The sequence below is a fragment of the Thalia democratica genome, chromosome 4 (assembly GCF_965202585.1).
Source record: "Thalia democratica chromosome 4, ktThaDemo2.hap1.1, whole genome shotgun sequence".
NCBI classification, from domain to species: Eukaryota; Metazoa; Chordata; class Thaliacea; order Salpida; family Salpidae; genus Thalia; species Thalia democratica.
In genome coordinates, this window is record NC_139168.1 from 39200387 (window position 1) to 39206555 (window position 6169).

Below are 6169 nucleotides of genomic sequence, written 5' to 3' on the forward strand. Positions count from 1 at the left end.
TTTAGAATCAAAATATACCAGAAGATATAAATATGAAAGATTATGATGGAAAAATATACACTATATAATCTACAAAAGTACTAATGTTTTACTAAACTTGAATGTTTTACTTGACGATATTTTAAACTTGATTTGAATAAAAAAAAATCACAATGAATAATTGACATAATGGTTAAAAATTAAAATAAATCAAAAGCAATAAATAACAACCACTATAAAATATTGAAATTTGAATTGTTGTGCACCTTTTTTATTAGTAAAGCAGAAGAGTTATAAATTATTATCTTGAAAAAAACCTACTAAATATAAATCTACACTAAATTTTTTTTTCAATTTCAGCGATTTGTACATTATTGTACAAAAAAAAATTTTTTTTTAAATTGGGTTAAAAATAATTAAAGCAAAAAAAAATATTGGTAAGCTGTAGACTGTACTGCACGACGAAAACATCAGTCTCTCAAGCAATATACGATTGATTTCGATCTTAACTGAATTGATCAGGAAAACATCATCGCTAGATACCACTTACTAAATTGCTTGAATCATAGTAAAAAACACTTTGTATGCACAGAAGTTTATTAATTTTTTTTTTCATACCTTAAATGAAAATTATTTTTGTAAAAGAAAAAAAAAGGAAATCCCGAAACTGTATTTAGTTAAATGCATTTTAAGAGAACAGCTGTATATACAGTTTATTTGCTAACTCTCGTTCAGTACGTTCTCTCATTTAGTTACGCTCTATTTCTGTGGACACGATGTGCTTAGATTCGTGAGAGGTAACTTTTGCTTTGTAAAACTATCAATAAAGTAAGTTTAACACTAGATATATCTTGTTGAATTTAAGAATTTGAAAAAAAAACTAAATATTTTTTGCCTTCTTTAAGAGTTTGGGCATACTAAAGAGCTAAAAAACTAAACCGAATTTTATCAAGTATGCATTGATAGTTTAATTTAGATGCATATAATATGCCATAGTTAGATTAACACCAGGCAACAACTTTTGTTCGTAGGTCCTTAATTAAATTGCCGGAGTTTTGCAGCCCATAAAAATAATAGCTCTACAGAGTTTATAATAATAAACATTTAGAAAAATTACATACAATATGTTTTAGATAGTTATATTATGATTCAATCTTTTTGAAAGAATTTATCGAGAGTCGTAGTCTGAAGATCGAAATGGTATGATAAAGCCTCTATTTTGACTTGAGCATGTCTCACGGCAATTTAAGTCCAGGCTAAGGCTCCGTAAATTTTCAATGTGTTTTTTTAACAAATTCTTATTAATAATTTTAAGGGGCCACATGTCTTTAAAGTAAATATTTTAAAAAAATGATCATGTAGGTCTAGTTAATAAGAGTATGATGGTATAATGAATAAATGTTTAAAAAAAATTTTTTATTAAAACAGATAATTGCTAAAAAAAATTATATGTTTAATAACTTCTTTTATCTATACCTCAAAACACAGTTAAAAATCGAAAAAAAGTATGAATGTCTAGTTAATACGACTATGATTGTAAAAATAATTTGAAAAAAAAAATTATAATAGAGAGATATTTCAGTAATTAAAACTTTTATAATGTGAATTGGCAGAATTTAAGCTGCTGTGCACCCATTTTAGGTAGTTACATGACAATCAAAATTCTGACAATTCAAGTTTTTATAAAAACATTTAAGGAGACTTTCTATATTAAAATATGTTATTTTGAATTTATAAAACAATTAAATATATAGATTAAACTATTTATTAAAATTTAAACCTAATTATTTTCTTATTGTGTATGTTAAACGTTTTCGTTCCCATAATTATAACAAGAAGTACAATATTAATTTTTTTTGACGTTAAGCATCTTAGAATAAAATATACTATAAACTTAAACATTTGAAAAGTGAACAAAAATTTTTTAGTTTTGACTTTTTGTGTTTTATTGAAGTGTTAAATTTTTTATACATATAAGAAATTTAATAAAAAATAGTAATAAGTTAAGATTAGAATAGTACTGGTTATTTTTAAACTTAGTTGCTTTTTAAAGTTTAGCAGCATTTTCTTTTTAAATCAAGATTTATGAATAATTCGCAAATCGTTCCAGGACACAGGTCAATTGTTTTTACTAGTGATTTTTTTCCCTGCATCAGTAGTTACAAAAAATAAATAAACGACGGTTTAAAAATCTACCAGTTTATTGCAACATTTTGTTCAAACTAATTTCGGACAACAGTCCTTCATCAGTGAACTTACTAGTTTTAAAGTTCACTGATAAAGGACTGTTGTCCGAAATTAATTTGAACAAAATGTTGCAATAAACTGGTAGATTTTTCAACTTTTAAAATCAGAAATTTAGTGACTTAACTTAAAATATTCAACGATTTCTGAACACTAAATTTAAATAGAAAATTATTTTCAAAACTTTTGGCTGTACTTTTGTGTTTTTATAGTGTTTTAATTTGTCACAATGTGGAGTAAGGTAGAGATCGGTGACGAAAAAATCAAAAAGTCTTTTTTTTACAGCAAGATGGTCGTTAGCTTACACAAATGCGGTCGTCCAACACTAAGTTTTAAACACATTTTCTTAACAACCTAAAGAGCTTTAGAGTAAGCACTAGTAGAAGGAGCTTGCTAACTTCCGCGATCATATGGCGATTATTTATTTACAAATAAATGAAAGAGAGACAAAAGCAACACTTTAAAACCCAAGTAGACGAAGAAGTTGGAACCAACATGAGTTTTATACCACTGTGTTTTTATTTTTAGTGTCGTATACTCTGTAAACTTTTTTGACCGCAACACGCAATGAAAATTTCGGCTAATAACGGGCCTATCATTTTTCTTTTGTAAAACTTAAACTTTCTACTAATACCATGGAATCTGTTTAACATTTAATGATAATAAACTTAAGTAAGATATGCAAAATTTTCAAAAATTTATTAGGTAGCAACATTAAAAACAATTGTAATTTTCTGTTTTACAACTCTATATTCAAAACACTCGAAGCAGAAGGAGTTAAAACTCAACGGTACATTTAAGTTAAATATATTTCATAGCTTACTTTATTATTAAAGTGACTTTTTTTACTACTTCAAAGTTTAATAATCATGTAATCACATTAAAGTTATGTTGTTTTTAATTATTTTCTAGATTCCCATTTTAAAATTTATTTAAAGAAATGTAATCCAATAAAAATAAACAAAAAAATTTTAAAAATGTTTAAGAATAAATATTAACCTTTGATTTAAGTTTTGAACTTAAGTTTGTTCAATGCGAAGTGTTCCTAAATTTACAGATTGTGTTTGTAAATACAAGACTACTATCTTTATAAATTTGAGCATTAACCTATAAAATTTGTAATCATATAACTATTTTTGTCTTTGTTTTTTCCATTTCTGTTAGATTTCTGTTAGTTATTTATTACTTTATTATTATTTGTTTTTTAAAATTAATATTAGTTTAAGTTTAATGATTAAACAAGTATTAAAACCTGAAAAAATAGACTAAACTACAGAGATGTTTATTTACTGGAAAATTTTTTATACTACTTTTGCCTGATGTGAAATCTAAATCAGTTCAACTTGAAAGTTGTTTAAAGATAATAACATAAATAGTTTAGTTTACAGCTAAAGCTCGATTAACTTTAACTTGAAAATCAGTTTTATTCTAAAAGAAAGTGTCATACCTAGCAAAATTAATAGTTGTGTTGTCTAAACTTTAAATTATGTTGCTCAAACAGTTCTATAAGTCAAACCTCAAGGTAACAAGAATCAGGGAAAATGTTACGAAGTGTGTTTTTAATCATGTTAAGAATAGATAAAAGTCCGTTAGAATTACAATTAATAGTTCTAACAAAAGATTATCAATGGCAGAGCCTTTGTTCAAGAGTTTAGTTAGTGCAAAGATTTATAGTGAATAAAAATTTGTATATTAAGAAAACTTTCTAAATTTTTTGGTCAAGTAAAACTTGAAACCATACTTTATATACTTACAAGCAAATGTTATGCAAGCAAAAATAATCCTATCATACAGTTAATTTATTTAATTAAACCATTTTGTTGTATTTTGAAGTTTGTTTGTGTTATTTATTGTGTTGACGACCGAAAACATTGGCGAAAGTCTACAGAGCCGGAGCCTGGACTTTCATAGGCCGTGAGACAAGCTCAAGTAAACAAGGTTTGATCTTACCAATTCGATCTTCTGACCACAAGCTTTCGGTAGACTGAGACCGGTTTCGTCCGGATTAGGACTCATCAGTCAGTCACAACTACTAATACTATTTTGAACTGCTTGTTATAATTGAATGCTAATGTTGTAACTCTTTTTTTTAGTCACTAAAATAGCCTAAGTTTGAAATTAAACCAGATATAAATATTTTTAAGATATATCTGCTATTTATTGTGTTGATTAAGTGGTTTACGCTTGACTTAATTTCAATAGTTTTTTGCTGTTAGTTGTACTAGAAATATAATAAGTTTTTTCTAACATTACAGTTCTACACACACTGATAAAAGTTATTGAAATATACTTATACTTAAGTTTTATCTTGCATTAACACATTAAAACAAAAGATCTATATAAAAAATTAACATCTGGTTTAAATTCAAACTTAGGCTTTTTTAGTGACTAAGAAAAAAAAGTTACAAAATTGGTATTCAATTGTAAGTAGCAGTTCAAAATAGTATTAGAAGTACCAATAAAACTTATATTAAATTTGGAATTTAAAGGGTTAAACTTGCTTCCTTTTTTGTGTATTGGTAATATATATGAAATTTTCCATTGTTTTGGTATTAGATGATGTAGCCAAGGAACAATTAAAGATTAGTGATATTAGAAAAAATATAGAACAAATAGTACGTTTAGTAAAAAACGAAGGAATATTATCGGTGTTCTTGTTATTTTATCTGTTAAATAGTTAATAGATTAATTATTTCAAATGTCATATGTGTCCTGAACATGACATTAAACTGTATCCTGGTGAATGACTCAATAACCGAAAGGTTTTTTCGTACACTAGGTCCTTCGACCAAATTTTTTGAGCGCTTTTTTTTCGTTCAATAAACAATATTTCTTCATTGCTAATAAAAAAAATCCTACATTTCTAGGCAGTCTTAATCAATAAGGTTAAAACTTTTGTTTTCATCATCATTAAAAAATACCTTTTCAAAGGCTCTATTAAAAAAAGGGGCTTTATTAAAATCGGGTACTATTGTTAAATTGTTTTCGTCTTGCAAAACAGAAAAAGCAGGTGCTATCTTTAGCTTAGAGTTAACATAGCAGTATTTTTTTTTACATTATTGTTCTGGAGAAAACGTTTTTCATGTTCCATATTACAACTTTTTGATATTTATTTGAAACTGTATTTCTGTATCATCTGCTTATCTGATTTATATTGTTTATAGATTTTTAGTTTTTCTCTCAAAAGTTTTTTTATACTAAAAGGATATGTTTTTGATTTTCTGTGATGTTTAGTTAAAGGCACAAATTGTTTGATTGAAAAGTTTATTATTTATGAATTCATCATAAAATTCTTGTAAATTTTTAATTGTTATATTTAATTTCGAAAAAAAATTATTGATGTTGTCAAAGTTTGCTCAGTAAAAATCTGGGTAGAGTGACCGAGAAGTTTGCTTTATACCCCTATCAACACTAATGCCAAACGAAATAACGCTGTGGTCATTAGCATCGGTTAAAGGTGAACCAACCGAATGAAACTTAACTCTATCCAAACCCATACAATTACAAAGCAGCAATTCAAGAATGTTACCGTCTTTATGTGTTGGGGAATTAATAAGTTGTGTAAAAATATTATCTGAACAAAATTTAGTAAAGTTCATTGACAGTCATTGTATGTTGTGCTTGGAATATTCCAGTCTATATTTGGTAAGTTAAAGTCACTAAGAATGTAAAAAGGAAACTTTTTTGGCATAAAGTGTCTGATTAGATTGATCATAGTTGAAAAAATTATTAGAGATTTTGAAATTTGGAGGGATGTAGACACATAAAAATCTTATTTTTAGTCCATTAAGAATCAAATCAAATCATATTAATTCAAAACCATCAGAGGAAATAATGTTAGTTTTAACTTCAACTAATTTAAGAGAATTTTTTTGAATTGACAGCAACGCCTCCCCCTCTGCTTAGTCTATCATTACGGATAATATTATAACCTAAGGGAGAAAAA